Source organism: Candoia aspera, chromosome 1 (assembly GCF_035149785.1).
Source record: "Candoia aspera isolate rCanAsp1 chromosome 1, rCanAsp1.hap2, whole genome shotgun sequence".
NCBI classification, from domain to species: Eukaryota; Metazoa; Chordata; class Lepidosauria; order Squamata; family Boidae; genus Candoia; species Candoia aspera.
This window is the reverse complement of record NC_086153.1, coordinates 111,533,671-111,549,058: the sequence shown is the minus strand read 5'-3', so window position 1 is coordinate 111,549,058 and position 15,388 is coordinate 111,533,671. Positions and strand designations below refer to the sequence as shown.

The 15,388-nt window shown below is 42.5% G+C and overlaps 1 protein-coding gene across 3 annotated transcripts in view; it reads left to right on the top strand.

Annotated features, from left to right (window-relative positions):
• KLHL32 (kelch like family member 32) overlaps positions 1 to 15,388 on the top strand; it is a 103,932-nt gene that overhangs the window by 41,585 nt on the left and 46,959 nt on the right. The gene's annotated exons all lie outside the window — the stretch shown is intronic.

Genomic DNA, 15,388 nt, shown 5'->3' with positions numbered 1-15,388 from the left:
TTGCCAAATCTGGACATGGCACAAAATTGGGTAAAATAGCTAATACCCTAGAAGACAGCAATAAAATTCAAATCTGTCTTGATAGGTTAAAGAAAGAGGCTGAAAGAACAACGTGAAATTTAATAATTTGGTTATTCTTAATAAAAGTATTGCTTACAATAAATACCAACTTTCATTAGCCCTATGACTTGAAATGAAAAGCTTTCACAATTAAATTCTTTTTATTAAGTTACAGTGGTGGTTATGCATTCAGCCTTAACTAATCCATTTTTTAAGAATTTCATTATTAGTATTTTTAGTACAATTTCCTGCTCCATGCAGGGATCCAAATTAAATGATTCACAATAAATGGAAGAATAGCCTCTCTGGGAATTTTTTCCACTATTGAACTGCTCTTAATGTTTGGATTTTTTTTCTTAATATTCAGCTGGAATAGGTTTCATAAAACTGTTCTATGTCTTGACTTCTTAGTCGACACAGAACATATTTTGTTCTTTGTGACATCATTTTATGCATTTAAAGATGGGTTATCATAATTCATCTACCACCACCACCAGTTCTGTTCTCAAGGCTGAACGTTCCCAGCTCTTTTAATTTCCCTCCATAGGATTTATTTTCAAATATTCTAATCATCCACATTGTTCTACTTTGCTTAAATCCTTCTTAAAGATTGGTGGTAACAGCTGGACAAAATACTTAATATGGAATCTGACTACTGAAAAAGAAAGCAGGATCATTACTTCTGTTTGGAAACTATACTTTTTAAAATTCGGCCTAAAATTGCATTTGTGTATTTTACATCCACAATACTTTGTTGACTTATGATCAGTTAATAATCAATTGCTTTTCCAAGATCTTTTTCACAAGTACAATTGCCAAGCCAGGTATCCCCAATGGTATATCTGTGCATTTAATTTCTGTTTCCTGAGTGAAGATCTTTGCATTTCTTTCTGTTAAATATAATTTTGTTTTTCAACCTATATGCTTGCTAAAAATAAGAGCTCTTAAACCCACATTGGTACATAATTAATATCATTTTCACTCCATTACATAATTAAGGTTAACAAATATGCCCAGTAATAGTCTTAAAATGAAGAAAATTAGAACCATCATTATCATATGAAAGTAGTAACTTTAATAGAGAAATCCTGTTTTTTCCTTAAAATTTGTTTTTTCCTTAAAATTGAACCATTAATTTGTTAATCTGTTTAAAATATTTAACTGAAGCCAACTAAAAAGGCATATAAATCTTGATGCAAATTCATTTTCCTGACCTTAATTCTTTTCCACAGAGGTAGTTTCAATCACGTCTTAATATCCTCTTTCATCTGGATCATACATACATAAATATTCTTGAGCAGAGGGATTAGAATAATAAACTGTTATCTATGAAATAATTTCTATAGGAAATCTAAACTTCTGCATTACTTGAACTAAAACCATAATTTGCAGTAACACTTTTTCTGTATCCAGCAAAGCTAAAAGTGCTGCTTCATGTTTACTAACATACAAAGCTAGTATGTAAACTATAAGTTTAGTTTTATGTGGGGCGTGATGTCATTTATAAAACCAGATTATGCAGGATCGTTATTGTGGTTAAATAAATGTCTCTAATCTTCTTACAATGCATCTGTTAAAATCTTAGCAACAACATTTAAAAGAGATAGCAGGCAATAATGTGCAGTGGATAGGGTCCTTATCAGCTTTCAAAATTTCAGTTATAGAAGCTTCATAATAATAAGATGACTGGGCCTCCCCCCACTGCCCCATAAAATACCTAATGTATCTCCAAAAGTATGTTGACTTCATTTTTATTCCACTCTCTAGATTCTCCATCTGGCACAGGGGCCGTTCTAGATGTTGATATGTCAATAGAATCATAGATTCTTAGTAATGTTATAGATGCAACTAAATTCTCTGACTATACAGTTGAGGTTTTTGGAAGATGTATTGCATTTTAAAAAACATATGTCTGCTCATTCCCTATAACTCCATTTGCAGAAATATAAAACTTTCTAAAACTTAAAAATTAATTTCATTATAATTTCTATGAATTATCCAGTTGAATCCCTTTAATCGACATTGTGTTACCTTTTCTCAGATGTTTTAGGTGAGAGACCAATAACTTCCAGTTTCAATACCTTTGTTTCATTGGTTTCATGAAATATTCCATTTCTAATGCATATAATTGATCTGACTGTAACTTAAGGAATCTAAAACATTAGATGCATTCTGAGTTTGATTTGTAGAATATACTTTCAGTGCTTCTTTTAATTCCAGTTCTAATATTCTATGCTGCAGTGCACACATCTTTTTCCTCCAGGAGGTATAGGCTATTATCTTGTCATAAATGTATGCTTATCCCAATCTGCCCTCTCTATTTGTTTGAGAAAAAAGGTGGAAAAAACCCACTATATCTTTTTTTGTGGTTCAACAAATTGAGGGTCTTCCAGCAAAGAATTACTAAAATACCATTACAACAATGATTGGGATTCTACTTTTCAAAACCAATGATAATACTTCTGGTGTGATGAGAAATGAGCTTGTTTAATTTAGTTTGTTATGGTTGTAAATCAGAGTAACTTAAAATAATAACATAGGTACATCAAAATTGAAACGTGACTAAAATAATATATCAGAACACATATAAAATAATATTTGTACCTAAGTCATTTGAAGCAGTTGTTTACATTCCATCGTAACAGTATACAGAAGCTGGCTGCATTACCTGAAATTTCTACCTCCTGATCAGTTTGTGGGAGATTAAGAGAGTAATTGTCAATCCTGCCTAAATATTGAGTTGTGATGGGAGAAACATACATACATACCTGCTTACATACCTGCATACATAGACACACACGTACTGTATCCTGGATTTCTCTATAAAAGAGGCTGTGCAACACTGCATGATCTACAGTTTTGATTTTCACCTCACCACATGGACAGCAATGCTATTCTTTAGGAATGTTGCAAGATTTGTCCTGTAAAAGAGCAGAAAGAAGAACCATTACAGTGGACCAGTGTAAAAACTCTTCTTATAAAATTAATTTAAAATTAATTTAAGTGAATAGCTAACATATGCTACGTGTGCTTGAGTTTCAACGGATGCTATTCCTGTCTCAGCTGAAAGGACTGAGTTTGGGATGCATTGTGGAACCAGGAATACATCCCTTTGAAAACCCAACTGAACAACTTCCAACGATTTCTTGCTCTTATAGGCATATATTTGAAATCCTTAAGATAGCTGTGCTTCCAACTTTAACTTTGACTTCCAACACTTTCAGTCCACTTGGTATATAATTTCCTCCTTTCATATGAACAAAACTTAAAATGGTGGCTTGCACTCCTTTTTACCATCTTTTTGGAAAATTGAATTTGGGTTGTCCAACTGCCTCTAGCATGGAAAATAATTCCAAGATAGTTAAACATCTGAAGCTCTTTAATAAAGTTCTTGTTAAGTTGCCATCTATGTTTATATCTAGGGGATTTCTTTAAAGATTCAGTAGAGCCAGTTTGGTCTAGTGGTTAAGGCACCAGGCTAGAAACCAGGAGTCTGTGAGTTCTAGTCCCGCTTTAGACATGAAAGCCGGCTGGGTGACCTTGGGCCAGTCACTCTCTCTCTCAGCCCAAGTCACCTCACAGGTTTGTTGTTTTGGGGAAAATAGGAGGAGGAAGGAGTATGAGGTACGTTCCCTGCCTTGAGTTATTTGTAAAGATCATAAAGGCAGGATAAAAAAAATCTAAAAACAAATTCATTCCCACCATTGTTCTCATGCACACTGTATTACTTTTACTGACTCCCAATCTGGAGATAAGATTGAGCCTTCAAGGTGAATAGCCTTTGATATGCTGTGGTGTCTGCCTTCTTAAGGGAGGGGTAATGCCACCAGCCTTAAAGGAGGCTGTAATGTACCTCCTCAAGAGACCGTTCTTGGACCCAATGATTTTAGACAACTATTGTTCTGTCTCCAATCCTCCCTTGAGAAGGTAATCAGACTGATGAAAACACTGGAGGAGACAGATTATCTAGACCCATTTCAGTTGGTTTTTAGGCCAAGATTCAGTACAGAGACGGGCTTGGTCAAACTTGTAGATGACCTGTGGCAGATCAGGATTGAGGTCCATCCTTGTACTTCTTGATCTCTCAGTAGTTTTGAGTACTCTCCCAGACGTGCCATCGCCTTTCTGTCTCGGAGAATTTCCTCGACAGGTAGGCGCATGGTTTCAGGAGTCCCGTGGGGTCCTTTTGGAGTAGGATGGCCCCCAGGGAGAAGTCTGAGGCGTCGGCTTGGACCACGAACGGCCGTTCTGGGTCCGGGTGCGCGAGGATTGGCTCTGTGGTGAACAGCGCTTTCAACTTATTGAATGCGGTCTGGCACGCGGGAGTCCAATTCAATACTGTGCCCGGGTTCTTGGCGCGTCGGGTGTCCCCCACCCCTTTGGTTTTGAGGAGGTCCGTTAGGGGGAGGGCTATCTCCGCGAACCCCCGGGCGAATGATCTGTAAAAATTCGCGAAGCCGAGGAAGCTCTGGAGTTGGCGTCTGTTGCGGGGGCATTCCCAGTTCAGCACCGCCTCGACTTTTGCGGGGTCCATTTCTATGCCGTCTCCGGAGATTCGGTACCCCAGGTAGTCTAGGCGCGCTTTATGGAATTCGCACTTTGCGGGTTTGGCATAGAGCTGCGCCCTTCTGAGCTTATCGAGGACTTGTCTGACTAGGGTCACATGTTCCTCGTGCGTTTTAGTGTAGATAAGGACGTCGTCTATGTAGACGAGGACCCCTTTGAACAGGTGTTCATGCAGGACCTCATTGATGAGCTGCATAAACACCCCCGGGGCCCCCGCGAGTCCGAACGGCAGCACTTTGTACTGGAAGGCGCCTAGGGGGCAGTTGAACACAGTCTTCCATTCGTCCCCCTCCCTGATTCGGATGCGGTAGTATGCCTCGCAAGGTCCAGCTTGGAGAAGACCTTGCCCGTGGACAGGTGGGCGAGCATATCTTTTACCAGGGGTAAGGGGTATTTGTTGGACAGGGAAGCCGCGTTTAGGCCCCGGTAGTCGGTGCAGAGCCATAGGGTGCCGTCTTTCTTCTCCCGGAATAAGACGGGGGCTCTGACCGGTGAGCATGCTGGCTCTATGAATCCCCTCTCTAGGTTTTTATCGATGAACTCCCGGAGGGTTGCCATCTCCTTCGGGGTCATCGAGTAGATCTTCGGTCTAGGTAAGGGGACGTCGGGCAGCAGGTCAATCCGACAGTCCGTCTTGCGGTGGGGGGGTAGTTGGTCAGCTTCTGCCTCTCTGAAGACCTCGGAGAAGTCAGCGTATTGTTCCGGTAGGTCTGCTGTGGTAGCTGCGTTGTCCTGTGTAGCCGCCTCTGCTCGTCCCACAGTGGGGTTGGTTCTGCCCGCCGGAACTGGCGCCCGGTACTCGCCGTCGCCAAATATGAAGGTGCGGGTCTCCCAGTCGATGCGCGGGTTGTTCGTCACGAGCCATGGCATCCCCAAGACTGCAATGGGTTGTCCGATGTGGGTGACAACGAACGATGTGCGTTCGGTGTGAGTGCCCATTTGCAGGGTGACCGGCTCGGTCTGCATCGTGGCTGGTTTCCCTCCCGCTGTTGAGCCGTCCAGCTGGTGGAATGCCAGCGGCGTGGGGAGGGGGGAGCAGCGGAGGTCGAGTTTGGTGACTAGGTTGGGGTGGATGAGGTTTTTCGAGCACCCCGAGTCCACTAGTGCCGCGGCCGTGGTGGCTCCGTTGCCAGCAGACAGTTTGATTGCCGCCATTATAACGGAGCTTTCGCCGTTCCGTCGAGGTGGTCCGCGCTGCTGTCCCACCGCCTGCCTCGCAACGCGTTTCAGGGCAGGCGGGGAGCTTTTCCCGCCGGCTGGTCTGGGTCTACGGCGTCCTCTCCCCCCCAGTAGGCGTCCCAGCCCTCCTCTGGTGTCGCTGTGGCTCCGGTCATTCGGCGGTGAGGGGGCAGCGGCGGGTTAGGTGGTTTGAGGCTAGTTTTCGGGGCGGGTTTAGGCACACTGGCCGGCGGTCGGTTGGCGAAGCAATCTGCCGTCTTGTGCCCCAGTTTTCCACACCTCCCGCAGGGCCCGCGATTAAATTTCTTCCTTGGGTATGTGGGACCGGCAGGTGTTGGTCGTGTCTTCCGTCATTGCCATGAGGAAGGTGCGGTGCGCGTGTTCTGCTTTCCCCGCGAGGTGGATCCACCCGTGTAGAGTCTCTGGGTCGTCGCGGTAGAGGGCCCATTGGAGTACGTCGCGGTTGAGCCCCCTTTTGAACATTTCCAGCAGGGTGGTCTCGGACCAGTCGTTGACCTTCCCTGCGAGGGCTTTGAACTCGAGGGCGTAGTCCGGGACAGTGCGTGCGCCCTGTTTAAGTCTTTGGAGTGCGCTTTTCGCCCTCACTTTGGCTAGTGGGTCCTCAAAGTAGCTCTTCATCTCGTTGATGAAGGCGTGGAAGTTGGCGAGGGCAGGGGAGCTGGACTCGTACAGTTGGACGTACCAGTCCGCCGCCCGGTCTTGTAGTTTGATCGCCACGGCTGCGATCTTGTCCGCTTCGGAGTCATAGGAGTGTCCGTGCCTCCCCATGAACTCCCTGGCGTTCGTGATGAAGAACGACAGTTTTGCGGGGTTCCCATCAAAGAAGATGGGGAAGTCCTTTGGGGCCCAGGCGTTTTGTGAGCCCCTTCCTCTCGCTTCCCGGCCTGTGGCGTCGTCCGCCTGTGCCGTTTGTTGACCGTCCTCTGGCCCGTGGGAGTTCGGCGCCTCGCTCGGGGCGTGGACCTGTGCGGGGACGTTGTTGGGCGGCGCGGGGGACATCGACTGAAGCATGGTCCGGAGTTCCTTCAGTTGGGTCTCCATGGCCGCGAGTCTAGCTTGTGCGTCCCCGTCCGCGATCTGCGCCGCTGCTGGGGCCGGTTCCATCGGTGTGTCGGCGGGGGTGGGTCGCCGGTGGGGTTCAGGCACTCCCGACCGTTGGCCCGCTTCCTCCGCCGTCGGCTGGGTTGCTTCTTCGTCCTCCCCCGTGCTTACCGCCGTTAGGCTGCCGCTCCACGCCCGTGGCTGGGGTGCGATGTGGGGCGCGGGGTTCTCCGCTGGTCTCGGGAGGTATGTTGCTCCCTCCCGCAGCTGGGTTGCCTCCGTCGCCATCTCCCCTTGGGGTTGGAGCTGAGGCTCGGGTTGGGCCGGGTGGGCGTCCATGGCTCCGGGAGTCCGCGGTGCCTCTGGCCTCGATCGGTCCTCCTCTGCTTCTTGCCGTGCGGCTCGCCCCCCTTGTCCGCGTCGCGCCGGCCTCATCGTTCCTGGTCTTCTCGCCGTCTACTCCTCCCGCGGCTCGTTGTCGTCCGGTGGGGCTCGGCGAGGCTGAGTTTGTGACTCTCAGCTTTATGTCATGCGCTGCCTACCTCCGAGTAACACGCAGACACTGATTCCGTTGAAGCAGGCTCTGGTTTATTCGTAGTGTAGATACAGAAGCGGTAGAAAAAAGCTGAGAGTGACAGGAGCGCGCCGGTGCGGGGTTTAAATACCCCGCGCCGGTCAGCGCCCCCTCACTTGAGGTTACGTCACCCCCCCTTTGTCCAACATGCTGTCTTGCCGGTAGGTGAGGGGTTGCGAGGCCCCGCTGGCGCTCCGGGATCACCCATCATCGGTTTCCCTATTCCTCCGGTGATTGCTGTCAGCTGGGCGATCTCCGTTGCGCTAGCGCTAACAGCTTGGGTGTGCCTCGTGATCCGTTTAGCCATTGTATCTTGTTCTTTCGTCTTTGTGAGTTGATGGCTGCTTATCTTGAGCCCCTTCCCCTGTTTCCTTGTTATTATCATGTGTGCCATTGCGCTGATGTCTTCAGCTCAACGGCACTCATGACAGTATCCTTCTGCACTGGCTTTGAGGTTTGGGAAAAGGGGACACTGTTTTACAGTGGTCCTCTTCCTATCTTTGTGGCCAGTTCCAGTTGATGTTGGTTGGGGGAGGAGATGTCACTCCCTAGGCCCATCCTTTGCGTGTAGCCACAGGGCTCAACACTCTCTCCCTTTCTATTCAACATTTACATGAAACTCCTGGGTGAGGTCATTCATATCTTTTGACCCTGGGCTGGCCAAGTTAGGCTGTTGAACTCTTGTTCCAGTGCCTGGAAGCTGTGCAGATCTGGATGGGAGGAACCATCTCCTAGTCAATCCTACCGGGCTGTGGATGTTAGAGCCACCTAGATCTGGGTATTTTCCTTGTCTAACATTGGATGTGGTTGCACTTCTTCATTAAACAATGGTGCACAGTCTGGAGGTCTTCCTGGACTCACAGCTCCTGCTCAATGAGCAGGTGGCAGCTGTGGCCAGGATGGTATTTGCACTATTTCATCTGGTGCACCAGTTGTACCCTTTCTTGCATTGTGGGGCCCTCCAGGCAGTCACTCATGCCCTTGTCACCTCACAGCTTGATTACTGAAATACACTCTACATGGGGTGAAACTTGAAGACCATCCAGAAGCTTCAACTGATACAGGATATAGCAGTGCAGGCAGTGATGGTATGCCTTGATATGCCCATGTGACACCCTGGTTTCATGAGCTGTACTTGTTGCCAGTTGCTTCTGAGTGTGATTGGAGGTGCTGGTTGTGACTATAAAGCCCTACGTGGCATAGGGCCTTGTTATTTGAGGGACCACTTATTTCCTGTGGTGTCTGCCTGGCTAGTTGGTGTGCTCCAAGTTCTTTTGACCAAACAGTGTCATCTATTGGGATGCAGGAAGGGTAACTTCTTTCTGATGTCACCTGCCCCTTCGAATGAGGTTCCCTCTGAGATCCACATGGCTCCCACCCTCATGGAATTCTGGAGGATCTTAAAGACCTGATTCTGGGCTAGGGTGGCTGTCATTGGGTGTGTGATATAAGTCTGTTGTTGGCAAGATTTGCCATCTTGCTTATTGTTTTTTATGTAGAGCAATCTTTCTCAACCTTTTGATCCTGGAGGAACCCTTGAAATATTTTTCAGGCCTTGGGGAACCCCTGCACATTCTGGCTCAAATATAGGCCAGAAGTTACAAAATTATGATATCCATTTCATGTGTAGGCCTGTATATATGCGTTAACATATATAAAGTTTAGTTCTTAAACTAAAATAAAGAATGAAACTTACCTCTTTAATGTGAAGTTGCCTGAATTTGAAATAATTTTTAAATAAATTGTGATCTCCCAGGGAACTCCTAGTGACCTCTCGTGAAACCCTAGGGTTCCAAGGAACCCTGGTTGAGAAACCCCGATGTAGAGTGTACATTTTTTCTCTTGTTCATATACTGTGAGCCTCCTAAAGTTGGGCTAAAGTTGGGTAGTGCCTAAATCAAATAAATTAAATTAAAAATAAAAATAGAAATAAAATATATGACTTCTTTTTCATCCATTTCTTCTTGCTCATTAACACAAATACAGAGCATTCATTTCAATTCCACTCTTCGATATTTTTCTAGCATTTCTGCATTTCAGTTTTGTCCCAAATAATTTAATCCTTTTTATGTTTAATTACATACACTCTACTGGAAGCTCCTTGTTCTTCACCTAGTTACAAACAATGTATTATTTCCATCAAAATCACTCCGCGTGTTCTCAGCTTCTATTAATCTTAACCATTCCTTGCTCTCTTTGACAGCATTCTTTACAATTACCTTTTCTTTTTCCATGCACAATATATAATATCCACTTTCCATTAATTCTGTTGGGAGATTAATATGTCTTGTAATATTTTTTTCATGCAGGATTCATACTAATTCTTCCTACATTTTTAAACTGTAGTTTCTTTTAAAAGTTGCATTTTCTTTCATGTCTACTTTTGCCCCAAGATTTATTCTTGAAGCTATCAGATGATTTGTCCCACATTCGGAACTTCTCATTAACCTTTTATCATTCACTAATTTATCAGTTTTCATCATAAACAAACAAATCAATCATGCTTTTTGGTTCATTCCTTTTCCATACATATGCCTAAAATAGAGGTATTCTTAAACTATGTTCTGAAACATAATTTTCTCAGCACATACTCATCTATCCTCATTCTCATTCATTCTTAGTCTCCAAATGGCCCAGGTACTTTTTTTTTTAAATTCGGCTCACATTTATTCAGGACGTTGCACATTTTTTGACCAAACTCATTCTCTGTTCTTCCATTTTCACCATTCACTAGAACACAACAAGTTACCACCAATCTAAGATTTCTCGCTTTCATCAACAACAGTCTGGATGATACCAATATATACTTTCTAGCATATATTACATAGCCTTTTCATTCATAATTTATGCTATACCTTACTTCCCTGCATGTAGTCATAAATTCTACTTCACAAAATCAAATTACCTTAATTCATACCTATGGTATGATTCGCCTTTCTTTTAATTTAACAAAAATACAACATATCTATTTTGCTTGTCTGTTTTCTTTTATCCATTAATTCATGCTCTTTTCTCTTTTCATGCAAGTCACAATCTTCCATATGCCTTAGTCATTAGTGGATGGGCCCATAGCTAATTGCTTCACTGCGCATTAGGAGGAGGATGATAATCATGTACCATCAAATCAGTATCACTTTTTAATGACCACATAGATAGATTTTCTTCAGGATGATCTGTCCCCAAACTGGTTTTCAGGTCTTCCAATGGTCTGCCCATGATGGCTTTGGTCAATTGTGGCTTTCACATAATTTTTTTTGTAAGACCAAGAAGATGTAAAGTTACCAGTCTTAGTTATACCCATGGAAGTGCAGCATTCACTGCTAAAAGTGAATGAACTGGTTAGTTTTCGCATTTTTATCCAATATGCCACAAGATTCACCAAAGCCCTGGTTAACCCTAGTCAAGCTGCCACTCTTTTTGCAGGCTAGGATCTCTAGCTGAGACTACCTTGCAAACAACAGTACTGTTTTCGGCCTCTCACTGTCTAGGAAGTACATGCGGTGTCCTGACACTCAGGATGTAGTCGAAGCCGAACCATTCCAATGGCTTTCACAGAGTGGCCAGCCTTTTGCACAAAATTTGGATCTTATGGTTCATCTTTCTATTTACTCCCAGTATTTGCTCCATGTGACAGAGTTTTTAGAATTGCTTACAAGAATAAGTAAGTCTGCTTGAATTCAGTTTTAAAAAATAATTTAATTAAAACCAGCCAACCTATAAGAAACCTCTAACAGTGTAATGTGAAATTCCACCAGATGAAAAGTCCTAATTTACGGTTGTATGTAGGTAGGCTTTGCCTTGAGGCAGTTACTTTAACCAACAGATTTCACTGGGCAAGCAATTCTCTTCCTTAAAAAGAAAAGTCAAACAGGAGAAGGGAGTCATTGGATAGTGCAACTCATGGATATTTGAGCTGTGATGGCAATTTGATGCATCAAGTTAACTTGTATTTGAACACTCCTTGTTTCTGGTATGATGAGATCTGTACTGAATGATATTGAGCAGTACATATTTTCTGCAATCTGTGCCTTAATTTATGTTTCTTTGACAAAGAGAACTGGCTAATATATATAATTAAGAAGAGGTATCTTATAATTGCCTTCACATTTCAACTAAGAGAAGTTGCTTTCTGAAGTGAGCATCGGATTATAAAGAAATCCAAAATGGATTGTAAATACCTGAGAATTGTTCTTTTTAGAGACATTCCCATAGTTATTACCAGTGAACAGTAGATGGCAGTATGAGTCCATTAGTCTGAATAAATTAAGGCATTGGAAAGGGGAAAAATGAAAAGAAATTATTTATTTTGCTCCGTATTAGTCTTGTGACCTAATCAGTAAAAAAGTCATTATTCACACAACACTGGGCAATATGCATTGTAATTTTTAACAAATAATGGGGAACTGTTAACGGTTTCACAGGAAATACAGCCCTGTCTTGTGCAGCAATGGTCATTTATCATTGCACTTTGTGAAATCACTCATTTGTTCTAATTTGAATGTAAATGACTCTAAGGTTTTACAAATAAGGTGACAGACTCACATAAATGTAATTGCAGGGTTCATCTCTCTCTTTTTATATATCACTCATTAAGTTATGAATTAAATACATCGTATTAAACCAGGGGCATGTCCAATGATGATATTGTAATGGCAAATTACTCTATGCTATTAGAGGTGTATTTTTTATTCATGGACATTAATTTGTCATTAAACGGCATTAGTTTAGCACTTTTATGTGGGAGACGTGACCTGAAAGAGGAGACTTACTGCTGTAATGCAAGAGAAGAGAAATATGAATACCAGATACGTGTCTCTCTTTAAGCTCTTCAGAAGAAATGGAGGAAAATTTATATCAGCTTCCCTAGGCCTATCCGCCCACATGAACAAATTCTTTTTTAAATTGGTTTTTATCTACGTTAAGAGACGCCTCTGAAGAATGAGTAGCCTTCATTTTTAAAATCCTGTTTCCCATTCAAAAGCTATGAAGAGAGGTTAAGATGGGAAAAGATTAAGTTCATCTTCAGAGGTCTGCCAGATCTTTGCTGAGTTTTGATTGATTACCCTTTTCAGCAATCAAAAATAGAGAGAATAATCTGTTTTGCTTTTAGAAAAAGAGTAATTTATTGGGTGAGCCAATGATGTATTCTATAACAATACTGTATATCTTAATAGAGAATAAAAAATCCAAAAGGTTGCCTCCATTAAAAAAACAAAACCCTATTTAGACTTAATTGGCTCTTTAGGAAACAAAGAGAAGCAAAAGTTAAGCTGGTGAGGAGAAAGGAAGGCTTTGGGTCAAGGTTGGGCATAAGGAACTAACTTTTAAGCTCTGTCCATACAACATCGGCACACTTCCGTCTCCTCAATTCTCCCATTGGAGAAGTGTTCACAGGATATTTGAAGTAGGCGGGAACTGTATGTGTCAATAATTAGTTGCACGTCAATTTTTTGTGGTGAGTGTATATCTAAGCATGAAAGATGATACTTTAAGTGGGATGGAAATGAACCAGCAAGTCCTATGATTTTTCAGTCTCTTAATCGTGGTTAAAAGATAAAGCTTCCTTTTTCTAGCACTGTTCAGGCATTGAGGGAAACAAGGGGGACCAAGGTTAGAAGCACTTGGGCATGCCTAAGTTAAAACAAAGTATGGTTAGCATTGAAGTGATAGCAGGCCTAATATGGAAAAGAGAAGCAAAGACAAAGTGAAGAAGAGAAATCAGGAAAGGGAATATGGGAACCCACGGGATGCATTTGAACCCTTAACTGCACCTACGGGATAATAATACCATGATATTTGCCATTGTCTTTAAGACTTAAATCTTCTAGAACATTTCCCCAAATACCAGTAGTAGTGAATGGAAGATGGCAGAAGACACTTAACATTTGGCCTAATTCCTTTTTGTGGCTGTGGGTTCTGCCCACAGAGCTTTATACTGAATTGCGTCCTGTAAAGCAATTCTATTCACAGAGGTAAAATGGCATTTAAGACTTTGAAGAGTTGTTATAGCTATAATGTTGCAATTCCTATTTTTACTAGGACTGACTGATTCTCTGAAGCATTTCTGTGAAATCTAAAAAAAAAAAAACCCCAGATAAATTGCATTTGTGAATTCAGCATACAGTAGGTTTCTTAAATTTATTTTTATTATATTTTGCGTTTAGTAAATCTAAAAATGCTATATTCTCTGTCTTCAACTATGTGTGTATGTATTTGGGACAGAGAAAGGAAAACCTTTATAGATATTTTTATGTATGATTTCCACATAATTTTAGTAAATTGTCCATTGAATTACATGTGTATATATGTGTATTGAAAATGGAGCAGTAATACCTTGACTTACAACTGTTCTCTAATCCAAAAATAAAGCAGGTGGAGTAACAACTGGGTATGATGCCTTGGATATTAATGGCTTGGCTCAGCAATGGAATTCTAAAGCTGTATACACTTTTTCTGTCTTAATTATGCATTCATTAGAAGCTTTTATACCCAACAGAATAAAGTAAATATTTTTTGATCTCTGTAGTGTGCTCCCAGATTGTAGATTTGCACAGCAGGATCTTGATAATCTGAATAAATTGTATTTCCCCAAGGAGTTTATCTTTCAAATAAGGTCATAAAGAAGTACAGTCTCTCCCCATAGTTCTCCTTGTGTTTTTCTTTCCTTTTTATAGCACAGCACACAGGAACAGAGGTATATTGTACTCAGTTGTGTGCTTGGTTGTGATTAACTTTCATTTATCAGCCTGTTATTGATGCGCATCCTTTTCTGTGGCATATGCAGTGATTTTTTAAAACAAATAAAGGAAAAACAAGTGTGAAATATGAAATAATTCTGAAAGAGAAAGTTGATTTGTTGTTATCCTATGTGGTGTTCTACATCACTGTTGCTCTATGTATATATGTATGTGTTTAAAAAAATCCCCTCTCCCTCCTGTGGGTGGTATGTGTCTTCCTCAGCCTCGGGTCCTCAACCAGAGGCCTGGGAGTTTGAGGGTTCTGCCCAGTATCTTAGCTGTTCCTAGCACTGCACTTTTCTGGACAGAGAGCTCTGATGTTGCTCCTGGGATCTGTTGGAGCCACTCTCCCAGCTTGGCAGTCACAGCCCCAAGTGCCCCATACCACCACTGGGACCACTTTGGCCGTCACTTTCCACATCCTCTCTTGTTCCTGCTTCAGGCCCTGGTACTTCTCCAGCTTCTCATACTCCTCTTTCCTGATGTTGCTGTCACGTGGCACTGCTACATCTATCACCACCACTGTCTTCTGTCCTTGTCTACTACCATGATGTCTGGTTGATTGGCCAGTACTTGCCTTTCTGTCTGGATCTGGAAGTCCCACAGGATCTTAGCCCTGTTATTCTCCATGACCTTTTGTGGAATATCCCATCTAGACTTGGAAAGCTCTAGCCTATACACTGTGCACAATGCCAGCTACTTGGTTGTGCTGTTCAGTGTATACTGTTCCTGCCTGCATCTTATACCCTGACACTATCTGTCGGGATGTCTCTGAGGCCTTTCTGCACGGTCTGCACCTTGGGTCCTGTCTTGTGTGGTGAACCCCTGTTTCAGTTCTATAGATCTCTGTCTGTCTGTCTGTCTGTATGGGGGATACGTACTTGGACCTGCATGTCATGTAAATGTATGAAACACATACAGCATTATGAAGCAGGGAAAGCACTCTGAAAAACATTTTGGTAATTAATTCATATTGCCAGTCTAATATGGTGAAATTATTTCTCAATGTATCTTCATTGTTAAATCCCTCACTAAGCTGTTCTTATGCATGTTTACTCAAAAATAAGGTTCAATGAATTCAATAGTATTTCCAGAAAGTTGTTACATGAGCATTGAAAAGTGTATCTGATATTTTCATTAATGGTTTTATTGTTTTACTGTAACCTCTGAGACTTTTTGGTAGTTGGTAGTATGCAAAGTCTAATCAATA